This window comes from Colobus angolensis, unplaced genomic scaffold (genome assembly GCF_000951035.1).
Source record: "Colobus angolensis palliatus isolate OR3802 unplaced genomic scaffold, Cang.pa_1.0 Scaffold307, whole genome shotgun sequence".
In the NCBI taxonomy this organism is placed as follows: domain Eukaryota; kingdom Metazoa; phylum Chordata; class Mammalia; order Primates; family Cercopithecidae; genus Colobus; species Colobus angolensis.
In genome coordinates this window covers 1,469,815-1,494,856 of record NW_012116344.1, presented here as the reverse complement: position 1 = coordinate 1,494,856, position 25,042 = coordinate 1,469,815, and the positions used below count along the sequence as shown (strand labels likewise).

Genomic DNA, 25,042 nt, shown 5'->3' with positions numbered 1-25,042 from the left:
AAAAACAAACAGCAAATTTGACAATAAAATGCATTCCTTCCCACTGTAATGGGAAAGGGTCCTGTATCAGTACAAACCTCCACCTTCCTCTCCAGTTCTCCAGCCTAATGTGTAATTATAGTTGGGCACCTTCTCCTCTGGCCTACCAACCATGCCCTCTGCTCTAATAAGTGGGCCTCTAAATCAGGGAGGCGGGGATGTTCCCAGAATCAGCAGTGGGCAAAGGCCAATGCTACAAAAACCTGGGGTCCACTCTCTCCCCTGGGCCCTCCTTTCTCCCAGCCTGCAATATTGCCAGGAGTGCTTTGCCTACCTCCAGCCTACTGTCCACTCAACAAATCCATTCATGTCTGCTAGGAGTCTCCACAATGCCTGTCAACTTTGCTGAACATTGGAATCCTTGGAAGACTTTAAAATAGACTGATGCCTGGCTCCCACACCTGGGCTTATGATGTAAGTGGGATGGGGTAGGACCTGGGCACTGGGATTTTTAAGAGCTCCTGGATTATTCTAATATTCAGCAAGGACTGGAAACCCATGTCATATTGTACTGTTTTGTTTCTTTGAAGTTCTCATCATGTGTCTTCATAGAAAGTATAATCTAATGGAGAAAATAGCCATGGTTTCATATAAAAGGAAATGACCAATTTATTTGCTTTTTGCCTACTAAAGAGACTTCTCAGCTGGTCATAGCTCAGGACAGGAGGATGAACTAACCATAGGACTCTCTCAGTTTTCGCAGTGGAAGTCCTACGTCCCAAGAAACTCCTTAGTCCTGGGCAAATGAGGAATGTTGGTTACCACAGCCAAGGACACCACATCACTCAGCAGTGATAGACAGGCATTCAGCAATCATCAGACACTCTTGTATGCAGAAATTTAGCCGTAATCAAAACTAGGGGGATGATATTGAGGAAAGAATAAATTCACACCCCAAATATATTTCTGTACATGGTCTATCATCTCAAGACTCATTAATTTAACCACTTCTTGGGCATCTCGGTGTCAGGTTCTGTTGTCCATGAAATCTGTTGGAAGACACTGTGTTCTGTTGTGGAATTCAAGAGATAAACAAAGACAAGACCGAAGCTGGAATCAATAAGACTAGGACCACCATGGACAAGAAAAGGGGTTCTGAGGAGCATATACAGGGAGCATTGGCACTGGCCCTGGAGGGGCTCTGGAGGTGTCAGAGCAGCTGCGAGAGTTCAGGGGCATAAGATGAACCTGTGTCCGGCACACCTGCTAGACAAGCAGAAACTCCAGTGGGAATCATGGTGGGGACCAGGGCCATGCAGTGACAAGATGAGGAACAGGTGGCTCAGCAAGGTAAGAGGTAGGCCAGAGCAGGGGTTGGGAGGTGGGGACAGCATTGGATGCAGTGTCACTGGGGATGAAATGTCACTCCAAGGCTAGGTTGTCAGGAACCACGTGGTATTCACCCCCTAAAAGTATTCATTGTGCTTCCCTTTTCTGCTCATCATTATAGTGCCCCAGGATAGTGTGATAAGCAAAAAGATACTGTTCCTGACCTCAGAAAGCTCACTTTCTAGTGCATGGGAAGAGGAAAAAACAGTTTCAGGGCAAGGGGACAAGTTTGACCTGTGTGCTGTGCTGATGATTTGGATTTTAACTCACACTCAACAGAAAACCAAGAATTCCCAGTAGTAAAAGGTGTTTTCGAAAAACTTCTGCGACAGAAAAAGTAAATGAAAAGCCTTCAAAGCTGAGACCTGACAGATATAGCTGGGAAGAGTGTGGGATAAAGACAACATCTCCAGGAAATAGTAATATTTAGAGATGGATGAAGGAGAAGAAAGTAGCTATGAAGTCTGAGAAGCAGCCAAGCCTTTAAACAAAAAACAGTTCTGGAAATGATTTAAGTTGTCATTTTTCAAAATGTCCTCAGTGAAGTTAAATACTTTTCTTTCTTCCTGCTGTGCATGTAACCAAGCTGCTGTTGGAGAAAAGTTGGGTGGAAAAGCTCTGCTGCCTTTCAAGGAAGGAAGATGTAGCTCGGAAGCCCCGGCCCAGGAGGAGCTTGTTGAATTTGCTGGTGTTTCTCACTCTACGAAGGCCTCCAGGCAAGCGCATAAAGCACATCAAATGGAAACAAGACTCAATTTTTGTTCCCCTGCTTCACTCTATTGGAAAAATCCAAAACCTGCCTTAGGAGAGTGAAATCTCTCTAACTCAATGGGAGTCTTCTCAGTTATCCTGCCAGGGTTTCATCCCTGCCATGTGGTGCAGGCATCAGATGCTCACTGAGCACCCACTGGCTACTGCATGCCAGGTCCCGTGCTCCCAGCAGACATCACCACTCCCAGATGTTTCAGAAGGACAGTGACCAAGGGAACGATAAACTCCTTTGCAAATCAGAAAGGACAGGCTCAACTGATCCTCTCCCTGCCCAGGCTGGGCTTTTCTGTTTTAATTGAAATATGTTGAATACCAGAAAGATTGGACAGCATTTGACAGCATTATCTACTCTACAAGCAGAAATGTGACGAGGTTAATTACATTGTCTAAAGAGGTCCTAACTGCCCCTTCCAGGCATGTTCTATCAGTTGGCCCCTGAATGAGCAGTCACTAATACCTCCTAATCTCACACAACAGGCACTGGCAATGCAGCCCTGCGGAGATGAGGATGGAAAGGGAAAAGGAAAGTTACACATGGAAATGGTGGGTGGTTTCTATGAAGGCACCACGTGCAGGGAAGCAGTCCTTTGCATTTGGTCCTGGTTGGCTTTGCATGCTAGCAGAGTCTGTGGGATGATGGAAAGATGTCTGCCAGACAGCTCCACCTCGCACCATGCTTGGCATTGGGAGGACATCTTGAGATCTTTGTCTAACCCCAGCCCTAGAGCCTCACAGCAAATTTGCCAGAGAGAAGAGGAGGATCTGTGAGGCCACTGTCCACTCAGAGCTTTGCTGCCATGGGCACTGCAGTCCAGATAGACCAGAGGCACAGCCACCAGCAGCTGGGATTCAGAACATGCCCAGATGCAACTGCCACCACATCCCCCACAGATCTACAAACCCAGGCCTACCTGGAGGAGGTGGAGGAGGAAGTGGGGCTGGAGCGAGAAGAACTGGTATAATCTGGTGTTACAAAGAGCCCCGTTTCTCATCCTGCACCACTGGGCAAAAGTCCTGTTTCTCCTAACTACTATTCATGTGGCTTTGAGCACATTACTTAACCTAACTCAGCCTCAGCTCCCCCATCACTAGGATGTGGATGATAATCCCTCCTGTGGGGCTGCTGCTTACCAGTACCGAGCCTACGTTTTCAAAATGCCTGGCACACCACAGGCCTCATATGAGTTTAGTTATGCCAATGGCACTTCTGAGCCAGCTTCCTGAACGCCCAGCCTGGAGGCAGATAGTACGGGTCACACCCTATTTCCACTCTGCCACGCTGTGGGATCCTGGGTGAGCTACGCCTCCCTTCTGTAAAATGGGGCTAATATCAATGCTTAATCACGGAAGTCAAGTCACAGTGGTGTTCTGAGGATTAAATTAGGCATTTGATGCAAAGTCATTCAAAAACTTCCTGGCACATAGTGCTTTATAAATAGTTGTTGCTATTAAAATTTACAGAATGTGTGGTCTTGTAAAGACAGACCAAAAAATGCCCTGCTTGGCCCAGGGTGTACCCATGGTGAACACCAGAGTGCTTGGGAACCCAGTTTCCAAAGGAGGGCCAAGCAGCCACCGGGCTCGGGAGCTCACTCCTGGGAAGGAATGATTTTCTCTATCACAGGAAGTTTCCTCCAATCTTTACAGAGCTTTGGAGGGTTTGCCTGGTCTCCCCATCCAGAAGGGGAAATGAAGTAGGTGCTCCTAGGATTAAAAGCTGGCATTTGAATCTCTGCTCACAGATGGAAAGTAAAAGTAGCAGAACCCAATTTTAAAAAATCAATATCAAATTAAGGATAATTTTTCCTTTGCTAGAAGGAGACTAAAGCTAATTCTTCTGGACTCCTGAGTCATAATATCATTTGGGGAAGAACATTTCCCTTCAAATATTGAGACACCTCTGCGTGCTCCCACTATGCCACATAAGCATGATTAGCTCTGTCAGAAATTAATCCTTTGTTCCCTGAAATCCATACAGTTACTTTTTTGTAGTATGTGTCTGACAAATGAATAATCCACTTTTGTAAAATACAACATTATTGATTACATGAGCTGCAGTATAGCAGTCGCTGGCCAGTTGCAAACGTGGTGGTTGAGATGATAAAATGCCTGTGTGATGCTGGAGAGCAGGTAACAAGTGGGTGACAGAGGGTCAAACTTTCGGACCAGAGCATGTGACTCAGGAAATGCTAACTCATTCTCTCAAACCTCCTGAGTAAAATCTGTATTTAATGAATACCTACTACATGGCTCGCCTCATGTTGGGCATTTTACACAGAGGACAGTGTTATATAAGCCTGTAAAGTAAATATCATGGTCTTCAATTTCCAGTGAAGAAACAGAGATATATTGTACATTTAAAAAAAAAAAAAAAAAACTAGTTCAAGATCACACAGTCAGTAACTTATTGGGCCTGGATTTATACATAGAAATGTCTGGGCTTAGAATCCATGATCTTAATCACTAGGCCCTGACAAGCTTTTCCAGACCTCAATGGTTATTTAGGAGGCTAGGAATTCTCAATAGTTTAACATTGGTTTGACCTATTTTTGTTAGTCTGTTTTCTGAAAATTAATGTTCCTAGAGGCAAAAAATTAAAAGTTTAATTACAATAAATCCATATTAATGTTCTCATAACAATTTTATAATATTTTTAAGTGAAAAAGCCAGCTAGGTCTGGGAGCTACTGCAATTAGCCCAAAATCACAATAACAGCAATAATACCAATTACGACACTTAACAACTGACCCTCAGACAAGACATTTGAGTGCACATGCACACACACACACGCGCATACACACACTCTCACACACACAGTAATCAGAATCCACATTGTAACATCATGCAGGGAAATGTTTGGAAAATTAACAATCAACGCCTTTTATGAGATCTCTGTAGGACGGGCAGTATCATTGTCTATTGACAGCTTGAAAACAGAATTTCTTCATTCATTCAACAAATGTTCATTGAGCATGCCAGGCCTTGTTCTAAACCTTGGGGACCCAGCAATTAAAAAAACAAGTAAAAATCACTGCTCTCTTGTACGCTACAATTTAGTGAAGGTAGACTAATACAGGTGTCATATGGGATGAGCAATGGGCAGTGTTAGAGTTGAAATGTTAAGTGAACAAAAGAGCCTCACTGAAGAAGAGTTATTTGAGTAAAAACCCTGAAAGACTGCAGGGAGTAAGTCAAATGAGTATCGGGAGAAGGGTATTCTGGGCTGAGGGAGCAGCGAGTCAAAGGCCCTGATGTAGGTAAATGCCTGGCAGGCATAAAATGAGTGCAATACTGCCAGGGCAACTGCTGTGGAGCCAGGGATGCCACAGGGGACTGGGTCACATGGGTCTCGAGGCTATTCTAGAAAATATTCAAGTACAAACCAGTGTATGTGCATGTCTAAATTTTCCAGGAGGAATTTTGGGCAGCTGACCAAGTTAATTGCAATAAAAGACACACATTGACATGGGATCAAAAGAAGAAAGAAAATGAATAAGGGTGGAAATAAACTACAGCCAGAAAGGCACTAGAAATGCCTAAAAAGATGATCTCCACATCTCCAACAGCTGGGCCTCACTTTTCTTCTCAGCCGCCGAGGAGTCAGAGTAGGCATACACAGGGAAATGCTATTCATCACCAAATGCACCATCCCCAGAGAATAAGTGCCAACAACTCAATCCGAGGGATGAAAACTGTCTTTGGCATTGTAATTAGAAAAGACTGTCTCCCCGAGGGATCGGATATCCAGACTGTGTGAAGCAAAGCGGACAACAGCATCGCTAGCAGCACCCTTGCAATGAATGTGATGAGAAGCTTCCCAGATCCTGTTTCTTAGGTACAGTGCAAGGTGCTCAAGCCAGTTCTGCCAAGGGTGAAGAGAGGGCTGGGCGTCTGAGGGGGCTACCCTCTGACAGAGAGACTGACCACACACAGATTCATAATATCAAGAAGCGGGGCAAGACCTCTCATCCTTCATGTAATCCTCACTGAATGGAGTTCCTTGAATCTGATTTTATAGTCAAATAGAATGACAGTGAGATCAGGACTGTCCTGGCACTGCCCAGAAAGCCACTGAATATAGCTCTTGTGGTTGCCAATGGAGGACTAACCTCTGAGGCGTCGCAGAAAATAAACCAGAATGGAAATGACATACCTTTGTAGAAGCTAAGGATCTTGCTAAAAACACTTCGTCCTTGTGTCATGAGGTGAGCTGAGGATTACCACTGGTGGGGACAGGGATCACTTTAGAAAACTGCCACAAGTCTGCTTCAGTGCACAGACAAATAGGCAATCAGGGACCTGCCCAAAGTTCCCTCTCATCCAGCATGGCCAGAATTGTTTTACTCCAAAAAAAATAAAGCTTTTGTCACCAGAGGCTTACTTGAGCCAAAATAAAACCTCCCAAGAGCACCTAGAGAACAGCAGTATTTGAGATAGCCTGGCCACTCCCAAGACACTGCATGCCATGTGGGGGTTATTGGTTAGTTGAGGGTTGGGAGATATCGCCGGCATCAGGGGGTCCAGGGTCTTTTAAGAACAAGAGCACGTAATGTTCAGCGTCCTTGTGATTTCCTAGGTGGGGCTGTGATGTAACTACTCTCCAATATGTCAAACCTTCAGCAAAGTCTGCTACAGATAAAAAAGGAGCTGGGGAACATCTAGCAAAGGAAATAATGTAAATTATTTATTTACATTATTTTATTTTATTACCTTAATAATGGACCTTCTCTTGGAAGAATTATTTTGAGGATTAATTGTCTAAACAGGAATCATCTAGCTCAAGATGCTGAAAGCATGCCACAGGTAAATTAAAGAACTTTTACTCTCAATAGCGGGGTCTTTGCTCATCTCTCTGAGGCTCTGACTACATAAACCAATCCTCAAGCCCATAAACATGCACACCCACTCCACAGCATGCACCTCAGGTGTGTCCAGGAGGCTAATGGGTAGTACAGACCTCTAGACAGAAGATCAGGGGCCACAGAGGACAATGGGTCAAAGGAGTTCTTCCTAGGGGACAGAACTAGAGTCTGCCTGGGGCACTCTGTCCACTGCCATGGCTAACGTGCTCATGGGGCTTCCCAGGAGTTCAGCATCACTCTGAATGATGGCCATGCCATCTCCCTTTCCCCTTTCTGCCAAGTGGGATGTTTACTGCATTTATCCTGTCCCAATGCTAGGACTGTGTCTGGTGTGCTTTGGGAGGGAGGACTGCAGACAACCATGAGCATCAGTTTGTTTGTTTAAGCTCCTGAGTCACAGTATCTTAAGCTGATGGAGTCCAGAAGTTCTGGGCTTTTGAATGGGATTTGAAGGTTGTCTGCTTTAAGGACGAGGTGTGCACGCTCTGTGTGAGGGAAAATCAATGAAACATTTGGTAAACACAAGGGCTAACTATGGAAGAGTGTTTTCACTGGTTATCAAGATTTCTTTTTTTTCTCTGAGCACACAATTGAACTGCATTTTCAGCCTCACTTTCCTGTCCCCATGGCCATGTGACTGAGTTCTGCTCAATGAGATGTGACAGGTGACACTTCTAAGTCTGACTACACAATTGCAGAGGAGATCCCTGATGCTCTCCCTTGTGTGTAGACAGCATAATGTCACCCAGCATGGTTTCTGAACGAGTCATTTGATCTGGGGCCTGGCCTGACTGAGAGGAGCATGCACATGCACACACCTGTGCACCCTAGCAATCAGGAACACTTATTTTGGATTTTACATGAATGAGAAATAAACTGGAATGGGGTAGAGATGCTTTTAAACTTACAGGGTAAATATTCAGGTAAGGAATTCACTATGCTGGTCTCTGACCACCCCAAAACTTCTCTGACATTCTGCTGTTGCAGTAGCCCTGTGTTAGAAGCTCCTTTGCAAATCAAAGCAAAAGAGTCTGGTTCCACAGTGGTTGAGAGCAAAGCGGAGGAAACAGACCCACAGCAGGAAGCAAAATGATCACGAGATGAATTCCATGGATGCAGAAAGAGACAAGAAAAGTGGAACTAGGAAGGGGCTTCCCTGAGAATGACCACAGTTCTGCTGTGGCAGGCTTTGGGTTCCCCTCCATAAGCTGGATGAAATCTCAAGCTGTTTTTAAATATTGAAGGGAGCATGACTTCTGGAGTCTAAGGCTTCTAAGCTAGACTGAAATATCTGTCTCCTCCAGTCCCCAAGGACAGGGGCACTGACTTCCTTTTCTAGTGTTCCAGGGACCTAGTAAATTCAGTAAAGCAGCCTCATTGGACTTTATGATGAAGCCCTGGTAATAAATGGTTTACACCCAACTTTACCACCACAGCCATCTCCACCCCAAACCTGAAATCAGGAACTTTATGTGACTCAGGATAAGACCAAAGACAGATTGGCTCTCCTCCACTGGAAGAACAGGCAACAGCAGCTCAAAGTGCATTAAACAAATGCACACACACATACCCACACCCACACACTACACAACACCCCACAGACACACACACATCACACGCACAGAGCACCACACATACGCACACACGTGTACTCACCATACCCACACACCACACACACACACACATACTATACACATACACATACACATACCACAGACACATACACACCATATACATACATATGCACACACAATCTCTAGCCTGGCTACATCATGCTGTGTAAAATGAATTTTTTTTCATGATATTCCCCCAAGCAGTTACCATTCCAAAGTATTGGGGCAGTGAGACCTGATTCATGAAGGGAAAACTGCCTGAATCAATAGCCAGCTTAAGTGACACGGTATGATTTTAGTGTGATTTCTACATCATTCACCAAGCATTCATTGGGCACCAACCACACACCAGACACTGTACTTGGCGTCTGAGAAACTGGGTGCTGAGGGCATGATCCCTGTTCCCAAAAGGCTTTGTAGCAGCTGCCATGCTGGCTCTAGGATTCAAGATAACCTGTTCCAAGGGAAGTCACTAAACTCTAGCATTGATGTGACAATGCTTACTCTTTCCTGGTTGCTCAGTGGTCCACCCCCTGCAGGCATGCTGGACTCCACAGGGCAGCAGGGTGCCTCAGGAGGGCAGCAAAGGGCTGGAGAGGAGCACATTGGAACCATGTGGGCCTGCAGGGCATAGCTTTCTCCTGGATATCCCTCCCACCCTGCTGCCTCACCCAGGGGCTTATTTCTATTGGCAATCTCAGTAGTGCACATCCACATTTAGATAAGTGGAACTAAAATAAAATGGACTGTAATTATTGTTATACATTACAGTAATTACAGATGGGAAAGGGCCGATTAGATTAGCATGCCCCACCCCCCGCCAGGACCCAGCTGATAGGAAGGAGATTTGTGCAATAGGCAACGAACCTGCTGCGAGCGTTGGATGTCACTATGGCCTCCCAGGGCCCAGGCTGCAAAGGGCAGGGTGTGGAGGAGGGGTGTTGGCAGGGAGAAGCTTTCAACCTGAAAATAAACCAGCCATTAAGAAATGGGGCCTCTCTCCAGCCTGTCTGGAGGTCACACCTGTGAGAGCTGGGGGCAGAGCCATGGCTGGGGCTTGCCCCAGGCCCTAGGCCCCCTGCTATGAGAGGCTCCCCCTCTGCCTCCCAGCTGCCATCCACCATCTCCCATCAATGCCCTGCAGCCGTGGCTGGAGCACAGCACCCACGGAAGATGACTGTGACATTGAGCAAGTTACTTATATGTTCTCTGAGCCTTGTTCCCATTGGTCGCTGAAGAGACCATTCGCATTCATGCAGTGTGGTGGTGAGATCACAAACATAGTGCATCCAGGACAGTTCTGGAAGGGTTTGGTAAATGTGCCTGTCCCTGCCCCTGCCCCTGCCATGGCCACTCCCAGCTATCCCGCTGGGCCTACTGGTGCTGACAACCTCATTGCCTGGATCTGAACTCTCTGTTCTCAGGTCCATCATGGCCATGGACTCTGCTTTGTCCTCTGAGTCTGCTGTCCACCTGGACCCAGGTCATAAGAAGTCCTGTGGGTGAAGCTAGCGGCCTGAGCAGTTCCTGCCATGTCCTGGGGCTGGGCACCCACCTTCATGCTGGACTTGAAAAATGTAGGCCTCATTCCTCTCACTCATCCTTCCCATAGGAACTGGAGCTATGCTTTGAATCCTGGGAGGGAACAACAAGGGACTGATGTCATGGGTTATCTCCTGTCCAACCAGCTCCATTTCCCTTCTAAGAGCCTGCCCAGCTCTGTCACATCCACTGCTTCTAAGACACACAGGACCACCCATTCGTGTGGACCACAGTGGAACCAGGTAAATCCTCAGCTCAGCACACTGCCCAGTTGCATCCCCACCATCCCCCAGCCAGCCTAAATGGGTGGGTCTGCTGCCAAGCCCACCCCACCTTGCCCCTCTCTGCTGCTGTGCCCTGCTGCCATCTGATAGCCAGGGGCCCCCATGCCACCAGCACTCCCCCTCTCCAGTTTCTTTCTACTCCTTATGCTTCTGTTCCTAGGACTAAGAAGGTCCCCAGTGGCTCACAGAATCCATTTCCAAATCCCTCCCCAGGGTCTGGCCCTGGTTCCACTCTTTGCTCTTGTCTCCTGTTACCCCTGCAAAGTACTGAGCACAACACAAGGATCTGCTAACTCATCGGTCACCCTCCGGAGACTATAAACTTCAAAAAAAAAAAAAAAAGAAAAGAAAAGAAAAAGAAGTTATTTTGCCTTTTAATTACCCCTTAGCAGAATGTCTGACACACAGCAGACACCAATTAAAAGCTGATGAATGAGGGGGAAAAAATCAGGAATTATTGACTGCCTAGATGCTTGCCAGCCTTTTTCTTTCATGATTTGCTCTTTCTCTGTGGGAGAAACTTTTCCTATAAAATATGGTCAGGGCAGGGAGGCACAGAAGAGCAGACATTCACTGTGATGCTAGACAGAGACGAGGGTGGTGTTAAGCAGACCCAGTGAGTCAAGAAGAAAGAAGAGCATGGCAGATTGCAAAGGTGGCCTCCTTTTCTCTCTGGGGAGACACCTGAGTTGGAAATGAAACATCTGAACAGAGCCTGAAAGCACAGGAACTTCTAGGCTATGGTAGGCTTATTGTACCCCATGGAGAGACTTAGTCAATGTAAGTAAACTAGCAGATTTTAAATTCCGTATGGCCTCATCTCCTGTCTGGTAGCCCTTCCTGCAAGGGTGCAAACTCCAAAGCTTGCCATGGAATTTGCACAGCCTAGCTTGTGTTTTTAGGTTATTGTCTCTGCTCCTGATATTCACCAGGAAAAGTTGAATCTAACTTAAATGCTTTCCCGAAAATCTCCAAGTTGCTGCTGGGCCCATTTTTGTTTTCTGGCTCAAAGGTTTTCCCCTTGGCTCCACCCTCTGCATGGAGAATCAAAGTACAGATGTGTCCATGAGCCGAAAGCATCAGTGGTGCTGCCCCCTCGCCCCAGCAATCGAGCCTCAACCCCGTTCCCCACCACCATGCCTCTGAAGGCTAATGCACCCAACACATCCAACCAACCTTGACTTGGGATGATCTGCAGCAATACAGAGCCTCAGAAAAGTGAACACTTGGCAGAGAATCTAGAGACCCCACATCCCATGGGACAGATCCCACCAAAGGCAGCCTCTCTGTTTGCCTTCTCCATCCTTCTTTCATCCCCATTGTTCTCGCTCAAAGCCAACATCTGATCAGATGGAAGTAGAATAAGTCATATCTGGTTCCTTCTATACCATGCAATACCCATGGTCAGATCTCATGGGTGGAGGAGCCAGGCAAAGTCAACTTCCTACATGTTCTAAATGCACTATTGCATTTGGCCTCTGGTCCTCTGTCTTGGGGACTCCTGTTTCCCACTGGTGAGTAAGTGGAGGCAATGGCTGGATGGTCCCTGCATGCAGTTATTTACTATGCAATCCTCAGAAAGACCAGAAGTTAAAAACTACTAACGGTGGACCCTTCTTAGAGGAAACACTTGGAGTCTGAGGGCATCTCTTGGAGGATGTCTGGTTTCCTGCCTTTGGTTTTCTGTTCCAATCCTTGTCTCCCAACAGCTCAAGGGCTCCCTCAGGCCCGCAGGCTCCTATTTCAGCTTCCCCTGACTCTCATAAGAAGAATCTGATCTAGACTGGAAAAGATGAAGTCTCCCACTGAAATACAGCCACTCTAACCTGGAGCCCACCTGGTCCTGATGAGCTTCCTCTGCTTTAGGGGGCAGGACCATGGACCTCCCTGCCCAGCCTCTGCCTCTCAAGAATGTTGAGCCTCTCACTGGGCTAGTCTCAGAGTCAGACTCTTGGGAAGAGGCCTTGGAGCCATGCAGCAGACACTGTCACAGCCCCACGACTTCCACGGGTCACTAGAGCTCACCAAGGTTTGTCATGCCCCTGTACCTTTGCCTTTTCTTTTTCCTCCGCCTAGAACACGGTTTCACTTTTTTTTTTTTTTTTTTTTTTTTTTATTATACTTTAAGTTCTAGGGTACATGTGCATAACATGCAGGTTTGTTACATATGTATACTTGTGCCATGTTGGTGTGCTGCACCCATCAACTCATCAGCACCCATCAATTTGTCATTTATATCAGGTATGACTCCCAATGCAATCCCTCCCTCTCCCCCCTCCCCATGATAGGCCCCGATGTGTGATGTTCCCCTTCCTGAGTCCAAGTGATCTCATTGTTCAGTTCCCACCTATGAGTGAGAACATGCGGTGTTCAGTTTTCTGTTCTTGTGATGGTTTGCTAAGAATGATGGTTTCCAGCTGCATCCATGTCCCTACAAAGGACGCAAACTCATCCTTTTTTATGGCTGCATAGTATTCCATGGTGTATTTGTGCCACATTTTCTTAATCCAGTCTGTGACAGATGGACATTTGGGTTGATTCCAAGTCTTTGCTATTGTGAATAGTGCCGCAATAAACATACATGTGCATGTGTCTTTATAGCAGCATGATTTATAATCCTTTGGGTATATACCCAGTAGTGGGATGGCTGGGTCTTTTTTTTTTTTTTTTGGAGACGGAGTCTAGCTCTGTCGCCCAGGCTGGAGTGCAGTGGCGCGATCTCGGCTCACTGCAAGCTCCGCCTCCCAGGTTTACGCCATTCTCCTGCCTCAGCCTCCCGAGTAGCTGGGACTACAGGCACCCGCCATCTCGCCCGGCTAGTTTTTGTATTTTTTAGTAGAGACAGGGTTTCACCGTGTAGCTCAGGATGGTCTCGATCTCCTGACCTCGTGATCCACCCGTCTCGGCCTCCCAAAGTGCTGGGATTACAGGCTTGAGCCACCGCGCCCGGCCGGCTGGGTCTTTATGTGCTTTTCTCTCTCAACATTTGGGTTTCCATTTGTATATCAAGACTTTACATAATATATCCTTGCCACCAGCACGGCTTCAGTCCCATCTTTATCAGAGCTCCTCTATTCCTACTTAGCATTTAATTATTATGTTTAGGTGTGTTCTTTCTTATGGTCTTGTCTCCCCTAAAGATTGGGGTCCCAATTAAGGCAGGGATGAGTCTGTCTGCCCAAGGTCTTATCTGTAACATCAACCAATGTGGCTGGCTCATAGTGGGGCCAGTGACGTTTTCTTGGCCAACCTCATGAATTTATTCCCCAGTGAAAGGCAAACCCTAATTGTTCCCACACATAAGTCATTACCCACAGACTTTTTCAGGCCTGAGTATCTGGGAAGGCTTGTCCTCTTCTGGGTCACTGATTTATTCTTGTGTTAGGACAGTCTGGCACTGTGAAATGAGACCTGTTTCCCTTCTCACTGTGGCTAGTTGGAGGTGCACAGGCACATATGGAGTGTCTGGAGCTGACCTCTAGCAACTAATCAAGTCCTTCGCAGATGAGTTGCTGAGCACCAGACTGCACCAGCCAGGAGGGCTTTCAGCTGCTTTGGAGATGTCAGCCCAAGTTAGGACTTGGTTGTGAAATAAAACGAGGCTAGAGAACTCGGGGTCGGGGAAGGCAGGGTGGGCACATGCATTTGTATACTTAGCTTTCCACCAGCTTCATCTTGCCTCTCTGCCCTCATTTTCTCTTTGCCCTAATTTTCCCCATATCTTGATTAAGAGGAAAAAAACCAAAAGATACTTCCCATTGTACATTAAGTGTTTCTGTAAACCATCAGAAATCCTTTTCTGGAAGGAGGCAGAATATAAATAAGTAAATATAAATAAATAAATGAGCTTTGTCTTCTTCCCCCAGGGTGCCCCCTCTGCTTGGATTCAGGTCATCTACATGTCTATTTATGATCTATTTTCAAATTTCAGGATTGTGACTGTGTACGCAGGAACCACAGAGCTGGCTCTGGAGCCGAGACACCTGCCAAAGCTGACACTGCACCGAGCGCTGCCGTCTGTGTGCAGGCTGGTGCCCACCTAGAGGGCCCTGGGGAAGATGCCAGAGAAGCCACAGAGTGGAGAGGACCTGTGAGCACCCCAGACTGGGCAGCACTATCCAGGAGAACCGTGGATAATACAGAGGTGTCTCTCTCCCTGGGTCTCAGCTTGAATTTATAGAAAATGGCAGTTTGGAACAAAGACCACCTCTGAGGGTGAAAATGGGTCTCAAAGCTCCCGGTGCAGTGCCCAGGTCCAAGTATGGTTCCTATTATTAAACAACCCTTCTGGTAACACAGGCAGGCTTCAGAGGATGCTCTTTCAGCTGTAGCTTTATGAATTCCTTTGCCACAATTAAAGCAGCAAACACTTTCAGGTTCCACAGCTGAGAGGAAGGAACTGGGATGGCTTCAGAACTGCCCATGGATGTGACAATCCCCCAGGAGATTTGGGGGCCTCACAGTCAGGGTAGCAGAGGCCAAGAGCAGGGGGTGGGTCCTGAACATCCCTACACTGTGGCACTGTGATCTCATTCAATGCAAACCTACAGTACAAACACAAGTGCAATTTGCAAGTCTGAGTGATCAGGCCCTGAGACCCTCTGGCTTCCCCCAGGCTGAAGAGCCCCAAGTTCTGCGGTGGCAGCACCCGCCCTCATGGCTCTTGGCGTCCACACCTGCTGTTCCATCTCCAGAGAGCCCTCTCCCTTTTCCTGACTCTGCCTCTGGCCTCAGCTTAGATTTACTTTGTCTGGAAGCTTTTCCCAGCGGGCAATTCATCCTCCTCCAGCCAGGCTGGGACTCCTGCTGCATGTTCGCGAGTCCACCCACCTCTCCTATCACAGCATGACTGAGCCTGTCCACCAAAGTGGGTGAGGACCGGCCCGGGATGTAGGAGGACAAGGCTGTGTTTCCCTTCGTCCCCTGTCATTCCCCAGCACCTAACCCCATGACTGGCAGATATCATGAACTCAATAAATATAGATGGAGCAGGAGAATGATTAAATGAGATGACATGGAGTCTGCCAATCCCCAGCAGTCTGTGACTAGGCAATTGTCCTCAGGGGACCTGGCTCCACACCCAGAGGTCATTTCAGGCCTTGGGAAAGGGAAACTGGAAAGAAACAAACAAGGTCTGCATCTCTGAGGAGACTGCAGGACAGGCAGATGATGAGGGAGATTCAGAGTGGGACAAAAGGATGTTTCTATCAAAGGAAGGGCCTGTCTGGGCAAAGGGATTGTGTGTGTCAGGGGGTGGAGTTCAGGGCCTGTCAGCATGGGGCACCAAGGTATGCTGAGGTCACTAGGTTTAGAGCAGGCCCTGACCTGAGTCGGACCAGGAGCCTCCTGGCAGGAAGCATCCAGGCCCTTGGTCCCCTCGTCCATTGTCTGGGTCAGGTGCATATGAGGATGGTCACCCCCATGCTTCATGAGTGGGCATCTGAGACAGATGTGGCTGACAGAGGTGGCTGACTGTACAGGGCCGCCTGGCTTCTCCACCACCCGCTCCTCACAACCTCTCAAGCGCCTCGACCAAGCCCTCGTCCTGGCTTCACAGGACCCTCTCTCCCCAGCCCCTCTGCTCTTTAGAGACCAGGTACAGCCCCACTGTCTCTGAGGCAGAGTAGAGAAACTTGCTGGGCTTTGGTTCTAGCCTTCCTGAGAGCCTGGGGGCAACACACTCTACTGCCCCCATGGTTATCTACTCCCCTTCTAATCCTGCCTTTCCCAGAGACAATGAGCGACTTCACCCCCGGCAATGGCCACCCAAGGCGACAGAAGCACACCAGCCAGGCAGTGACACCCAACATCAATGCCCACCCGGCAGCTCAGGTCCGAGCAGAATACAGATATCCTCAGATGAGAGCATTTCAGGGAGCCCACAGACGACGTGACTGATGTTCCTGGAGAGTCCAGGTTGATCCCCAAATCCAACAGGAGGCCAAGCCAGGCAGAGACTGTGTTGTGGTTTCCAGCCACACCCCGGCCGTGAAAGATGCCCCATGGTAAGATGGAGCACAGGACCTGAGGGCAGAGGGCCAAAACCCTGACTTGGGCAATGCAGATCTTAGAAGAATTTTCTGAAAGTTCCCTCCCATTTTGAATCCTGAAAATTATGGATAGATACACATCCAGGACAAAGTGAATCAAAAACTTGGAGAGAGAGAACTCACCAATTCTCACAGAAGCCAAGGACAGCCCCAGCAAGCTCCTGACTCCAGTCTCCAGTCCCTCCCTACACTTTCTGAAACAGGGAGCTAGCTCTCTTTAAAGGTGAATGATAATCAGAAAGAAAGCAACTGTATATATATAAACAGAATGTCCCCAAATCATGAGTAAAGGATGGAGAAGCCAGCATGGGGAGAAAAGCAGATAAAGAAAATGTAAAAATCCATCACAAGGAATTATCTCTTAGGGCAGAAAAGATTAATAATTCAGGCAAATATTCTCCCCAGTCTCAAAAAAGTTACAGATAACATGGTCTCTTGAAGGAAAAAGAAATTCAAGAAGAGATACAAGAGTTCAAAGAAAAGACAGAACAACAGACAGATGAAAAGCAAATAGTTCAGGTTAAGGAAGAGACAAAGCCAGGGGACCCTGGCCTTTTGTGCAGGGGACACAGTGGGGAGGGCTGGGCTGTGGTCCAGCGGGGAGGATGCAGCATCAGCAGTAAAAGGAGCAGCTGAGTTCCTGGGTCCCCCAGGCAGGAGGCCAGGGAGCCAGCCCAAAAGAATGTCCTCACTTTAGGTTCTGCAAGCCTAACTGCATTCATGAACTAGCACATAACTTAAATTGTCTACCCAAGCTGGCCAAACCACAGAGCATAGCTTTCCCCAAATCCTCCTTCCACAAGAATGGGACCACAGCCTCCCTGAAACCATCACCCACTCCATTGAAGGATTATGCCTCAATTGTCAGTGCCACCAGAGATCCGCCTTAACGCTCAAAGCTCCTGACGGTGGCAGCAGTCACAGCCGCAGCAGCAGGAAGAAACAAGTCGTAGCTGTCAGCTCTGAAATGCAGACAGTGTTGTCCCCATCTGTGGATGATGCCACAGCACTTGGGGCCTCAAATAAATCCTGTATTGATATTTCCTCCAGTGGAGGGAGCCCTGGCGAGGTGCCTTTCAATATTTTTAAAATGATTTTCCCTCTTGGCTGCACTTCATAAGTCATCAGACACTGGAAGCCAGAATCCTCTTTCTTGCTGGAATGATTTGTTCTCTGGCAGAGTACACGGTTTATGACTCCGGAGGAACCCAGCTTGCTATCTGAGCTGAGAGGTGCCAAAGGCCTCAGGATCCTGGTCTCTCTCTCTCTCCACTCCTCCCAACACTGGCTAAATGAAGCGACTGTTGCAGCTCTGTCCAAGCACCCAGATCCACGGGGCAGGTTCAAAGGCAGGGCCATTCCAGACCTCTCAGGAAGCTGTGGTTTTCCTCTCAAGCTCGAAGCCTCTTCCTCCTGGTATCCCAGTGGAATGATGGAAATGACACCCAGAGTCCTGCAGGGAGGAGGCCACAACGACCCTTATTCTGAGTTCCCATCCAACAACACCACACCAGAGTACCTACAGGGCTGTGAGAAGGTGGGCCAGCAGAGCAGACAGAGAATAGTCAGCAGGGGCACTTGCCCATCACAACGATGGCAGTGAGGAGGGTGTGAAACATTTCAGATTAAGTCAGATGCCTACACCGAGGTCATCAGTACCTGCTTCAGGGCTCTGCTACACCCTTGTCCCATCCCTTCCTAAGTAGCTTTTCCATCATACAACTTCTGGCAAGTGCCGCACATCAGCTCCAGAGTGCAGGCATGCCTCCTGTCTGGAGCTCAACACTCTCGATGGGCTTTGAAGCCTTTCCAGGTCCAACGTCCATCTTCCTCTCCCAAAGCGTTCCATAGTCCAGCTATGTGAAACCCACTACCTCAACCGGAAGCAACTCTTGGCACTGCCATATGCACTCCTTGAGTGGCGTCCTGCGACTCTGCAGGTGCTTCTGCTGGATCCTTAGTCTGCCCCCACCTGGAAGCTGCTGTCCATCCAGCAGCACAGGTGTGCTCTCTGCAATCAAGGTGCACTTGAACCTCCACTAATCAATCACTTTCTCTTCTGGAGTCTCTTACCCAGCTCCTCTTACATGCATTGTCTGTCACTGCTCTCGATTTTAAGCTTTTGGAGACAAAGACTATATTTCTTATTCATAACTTTATCTGCATAACCCAGCCCAGGCCTAGATGAAGGTCAGGAAAGATGTGACTGGAGGAATCCAGTTCTGCCCTTGGACCGACAGCTATCATGTGAGTTTTCCAACCTCTTCAGGCCCTGACGGTCTCTGCAGGGCTCCACCATTTGGCATCTCTGGTACGCTCACTGATAGTAACTTTTACAAGATACGGCACATACAAAATACTCCACAAATGATAGCTATTACTACCATGGTATAGGTCATGAAAACTATATGAAAAAATAAAAGCATTACTATAGTGAGAGTCAATCAACAGTGGGAAGGAAAACTCACTGGTCTTAGGTTGAATGATTTAACCTGGCATTTTCTAAAATGAATTCTGCAGAGCATTCCTGGGATAGTCCTGGGTCTACCAGGAATGACAACAACAACAAAAGCTTTGCATTAAATGAACTTAGGAAGAAAAAAATGGAGACAACAGAATTAAACAGATTTCTTTACTACAGACTTTTAATATGATAATGTGTACTATGAATCATGATAAGATAGATTTAACATGCAGCATTTCCCATACTTAGTTCTCCCCGGGGCCTTTCCTTCAAGAAGCATCTCCTTGAAGGACTGCATCTCCAAGCATACTTTTGGAAATGCTGAATTAATCTCTCTGTCAGAACAGGTGTTTCAATGGATTGTTTTTACCCAAATGAAGGCTGTAGATTTTCCACTGCTGAGGTTATTTGGTTAGCCTCTACCCAGCCTGCCATACTGATTTAAATATCAACTCTGTCACCCATCATTTTAGCTGCTTAATATGATCAGTAACCTAATCATTTATATGATTTATAACATAGGACAAAAACAAGCACAGCTATTTCCATCCCTGAGACTGAATCTCAGAGCGTCAGTGCTAAAGAGAAAACGTGTGTCAGGCAGTGAATGTTATCAGGATCATGTTCACAATAAAGTCAATAATGAATTTTATAAGTGTGTTTCTAATCATGTTCTTGAATGACAGTCAGTGACATCACACCAAAAATATTTGATGAAATGAATCTCCACAGAGGAAAGCAATTCTCACTGGAAGAATTTTGCTGATTACAAACGTTAGTGTCCAAAGGATTGACGGACTGAATAGCTTTCAGGTAATCTACTAAAAGTGTTGTTTCTCTCAATCTACCTTTGATGGGGGTTAAGTAATGGCAATGGCAAGTTCAAAGTTTTACTTCTAAGCCAGTGCCTGGGGTGCAGCCAGTAGTATTTACCACTGGGTGCTAATAGACCCAAGTGATGTAAAGGCAGCTGATGTGGAGATAAGACCCTGCATTTGCCTCCTGTAATCATAAGACAGTAGAGCCATGCCCTTGAGGTCAAACACTGATGGAGAAGTGTGAAGCTGACATACTGCCAAGTGATTGCTTTTCCTGCCTGAAAGACACAGCAAATTCAAAGTGGATTACTTACCAACCTCTTGTACTATTTACATAGGTCTCCAGTTGAAAATGGCAGATGACACATTCTCCCCCAACTTCTAACTAAATATAAAGACACGGAAATGATGAAAATATAGAAAAAAAGATGAAGACAATACTGACAGTCATCCCATTGTAAATATTAGGAATTTCCCTTGAATATAGGTGGATGGATATGGACTGAGAAATATAATCACTGGACTACCTATGCTTTTGTCCAAAAGACAGGACAGTCTCACCACTCTGAATCACTACAGAAGGATATTCTAACATCATTCATTCCTTCTTTGGTTGTTCTTGAAATTAGAGGCCCAAGGTTTATGCCAAATTGAATAGTGCATAGCAATTCCTCTACCGTGTGCTTCCTGTTTCTGGGGCAGCCAGACCATTTTCTGTATTTCCCCAAACATATGACAGCAAAAGACATTAAAAGGTGTTCTGCAGCATGTCAGTCTTACAAGACACACCTAAAAGGTGTCCTGCAGCATGTCAGTCTTACAAGACGCACCTAAAAGGTGTCCTGCAGCATGTCAGTCTTACAAGACGCACCTAAAAGGTGTCCTGCAGCATGTCAGTCTTACAAAATGCACCTCAGAGAGCTTCATCTAGTCCCACCTCAAGAAGCCACAGTTATCAAAGGCTCTCAGAAGCCATTTAGTGAACAATCCTGTAGTGATTTTGTTTATTTCAATATTTCTTGAATGCACTTGAATACAAGGCATTTTTATTTTTCATTTATCATCTATATACATCCTGAAGAACTAGTGTTCCCTGAAACATATTTTCAGAAAATGCTCTAAATTAATTTAGGGAAAACAATTACCAGGAAGCAGAAAGACAGGAAACAGGAAGTGGAGGAGAAAGGAGACAGGCAATGGCACATCGAATCCTGGCACCCATAATGCCCACCAGCAAAGCACATTTGGCTGAGACAGAAAGAATCTCAACATCTTACAGCAGGGCTTGCAGTTGCTTGTTGAGCAATCCAGAGAAAGTGACCATAGGTAAAACAATACACACAACAGTAAACAACATCTTCCAAATGATTCAGAGGACATGTTTATCATGAAACTGTTATGAAGAAGAACTGAAGGAAGAAAACAGGCTGAGATGGAGAGTCCCAGGAAGAGAGAGAAAAAATGACAAGCTGAACTTAAAAGGGGAGCTGGTGAGTTAAGGGAGGACTGCAAACAAAACCAAACCTCTAATCCCAGCATTGGAATTGACAAAGAAAAGACTGGATCAGTCATGGGAAGCCTTCTCTTCCTGACAATGTGAAAGGAATGGTCAGAGATAGCAATGACAAGGGACAAGGGGAATGATGTGGAGAGAATAGAGAATAAAGGTCAAAGCCAGAATCACAGATGATTCTGGGAGAACTAGTGCACAAACCAGAAAACCCACAAAACTTTGACAGGATCAAAGAAGACACCATTGGAGAAATACTTTTGAATTTTAAAATAATCAACCGTAAGCCAAAGGGACTTACCACACTCTAAACAAAGTTCTTAAAATAAATCTAGACATATTGTGATTAAAATATTAATTGGACAAAGAATACACACTATAACAAATTCTTATAGAGAAAAAAATGGTGTTGACTAAAAAATCTACTTTATTTCAGACCTTCCATTTTATACACTAGGAACAACAACAGAAAGGAGTAAATGTCTCCAACTTACATAATGCCACAAGAAGTGCATTCTGGATTAAGAAGCACATTGCAAGAGATAGAAGGCTCAGAAAAAATCAAAAGTGGCTTGCTTGGAAAAACAGCATGAATATATAATCTAGCCACTCTGAAAATTAAGAGGTCTAGATGGGCAAATCATGGTAGAAAAGCAATGACTTTGAACACTGAAATAATTTAAGCTCATAGTAAAAATGTTCTAACTCAAAAAAAAAAGCAAATAACCTTTCAGAACAATTTGACATCAGACCTTAACAGCAACAGAAACATTAGTTTCAATAAGACAACACAGTAAGATATTTTAAGGCATTTTAAGTAAAAGAACATTAAATCTGAAATTTTATATCCAGACAAATTGCCTTTCAAATGTCATAAAAATATTTTCAGACATACAAGGAAGGCTTCATTAGTTTTGTCTAACAATGACCCATTTTAGAAAGACTTTGTGATAAAGTATTCAAATAAGAAAAGAGACAAACCTAACAAATGCTGCAGGAGACACATGAAGTAGGAGTGATAAAATATCTGGAAAATTTTCTTTTGTCTTTTAAAAGGCTAAGAGCACTGCCAAAGGATAAAGTATATATATAAGAAACCAAAATGAGAATAAAAGAAAATAGCAGGATGATGTGGTATGAAGCTGTTAAATTTCTTATTATTTGAAAAAGAGTTTTTTAAAAAACCTCAAAACACTGGATAATTTAAAACAAAATTTCAAATTTCCTTTTTTTAAAAAAAGTTCAACTTTTATTTTAAATATATGGTGTATGTGTGCAGGTTTGTTACATAGGTATTGAGCTGACTACTCGAGTAGTGAGTATAGTACACAATTGTTAGTTTTTCAATTCACATCCCCTTTACCCCCTACCAACTCTAGTAGTCCACAGTGTCTATTATTTATTTCTGTATTTATTTTTATTTTATTTATTTAATTTTTTGAGACCAAGTTTCGCTCTTGTTGCCCAGGCTGGAGGGCAATGGCGCGATCTTGGCTCACTGCAACCTCCGCCTCCCGGGTACAAGTGATTCTCCTGCCTCAGCCTCCTGAGTAGCTGGGATTACAGGCATATGCCACCATGCCCATTGTTGGCTAATTTTGTTTTTTTTTTTTTAGTAGAGATAGGGTTTCACCATGTTGGTCAGGCTGGTCTGGAACTCCCCACCTCAGGTGATCTGCCTGCCTCGGCCTCTCAAAGTGCTGAGTTTACAGGTGTGAGCCACCACTCCCAGCCCACAGTGTCTATTACAACACGTGTTTCTGTCCATCTGTGCTCAATGTTTAGCTCCCACTTATACATGAGAACATGCAGTATTTGATTTCCTGTTCCTGTGTTAGTTCACTTAGCATTATGGCCTCCGGTTTCAACAATACTGTTGCAAATGACATGATTTCATTCTTTTTTTATGGTTCCATAGCATTCCATGACCAATGAAATACTTTTTAGTGGCTACATAGTATTCCACAGTATATACATATACCACATTTATCCAATCCACCATTGATGGGTACCTGGTTGATTCCATATCTTTTCTATTGTGAATACATAAGTGATGACCATATGAGTACGTGTCCTTTTAGTATAATGATCTAAAATATATATATACCTAGCAGTGGGATTGCTGAGTTGAATCATAACTCTATTTTAAGTTCTTAACAATCACAATAAATATTATTGTCACTTTAAAGGCAATGATTGGAAAAAATATCTGCTACATCTTCTTTGCAAATTTTGCTTTAAGGAGGCTGAGGCTTTAAGAGTGAAAGTATAAGAGGAGATACACAAAGCAATTCTAATAAAAAGAAAAACTAAGTCACCATCAGACAATATAGAAATTAAGGCAAAACAGTATAGACAATATATAGACTGTAGTGGAATTGTTGGATTATATGGTAGTTCTATTTGTAGTTTTTTGAGGAACCAGTTTTCCATAGTGGCTGTACTATTTACATTTCCACCAACAGGGTAAAATAATTACACTTTCTACTTATCCTCACCAGCATTTGTTATTATTATGTTTTTTTTTTGTAGTAGTAGCCATCCTAACTGGAGTGAGGTGATATCTCACCGTGGTTTTGATTTGCATTTCCCTGGTGATTAGTTATCAGCATTTTTCATATACATATTGTCTCTTTATATATCTTCTGGGAAATTCCTATTAAGATCTCTTGTTCATTTTTAAATCAGATTATTTGGTTTTTGTTATTGAGTTGTTGAGCTTCTTGTATATTCTGCATATTAACTCCTTGTCAGATGCATAGTTTACAAATATTTATTTTCTCCTATTCTGTAGGTTGTCTCTTCACTCTGTTGATTGTTTCCTTTGCTGTGCAGCTTTTTAGTTTGATTTAATCTCATTAGTCTATTTTTGTATTTGTGGTCTGTATTTTTGAGGTCTTACCTAAAAAGTTACTGCCTAGATCAATGTCATGAAGTGTTTCTCCTGTATTTTTTTCTGGTACTTTCATAGTTTGGGGTCTAACATTTTAGTCCTTAATCTATTTTGAGTGGATTTTTTATAAGAGATAGGGGTCTATTTTCATTTTTCTGCATGTAGATATTCAGCTTTTCCAGCATCATTACTGAGAAGACTGTATTTTTTCTAATATCTGTTCTTGGCACCTTTGTGAAAATCAGTGGACTGTAAATGTGTGTATTTATTTCTAGGTTCTTTCTTTTTGTTTAATTGGTCTACATGTCCATGTCTACATAGGTACCAACCTGTTTGGTTACTATTGCTTTGCAGTGTAGTTTGAAGTCAGAAAGTGTAATGCCTCTAGTTTGTTCTTTTTGTTCAAGATTGCTTTTGCTATCTGAGGTCTTTGGTAGTTCCATACAAATTTGAGAATTTTTTTTCTATCTATGAAAAATGATGATGTTGAAGGAATATCTGCACTCCTATGTTCATCTATGCTTATTACAACACTATTCACAATAGCTAAGGTACAGAATCAACCTAAGTGCCTATCAATGGATGAATGGATTTTTAAAATGTGTTATACATACACAACAGAATATTACTCAACCATAAAAAAAAAGACTTAAATCCTGTCATTTTCAACAAAATGGATCAACCTAGAGGACATTACGTTAAGCCAAATAAGCCAAGCACAGGACAAATGTCACATGGTCTCACTCATGGAGTCTTTAAAAAGTCAATCTCAATAAACATACGTGTGCATGTGTCTTTATAGCAGCATGATTTATGATCCTTTGGGTATATACCCAGTAATGGGATGGCTGGGTCATATGGTACATC

The 25,042-nt window shown here is 44.9% G+C and overlaps 1 protein-coding gene across 1 annotated transcript in view; it reads right to left on the bottom strand.

Annotated features, from left to right (window-relative positions):
* Positions 1 to 25,042, bottom strand: part of GRID1 (glutamate receptor, ionotropic, delta 1) — a 786,384-nt gene that overhangs the window by 185,042 nt on the left and 576,300 nt on the right. The window lies entirely within an intron of this gene.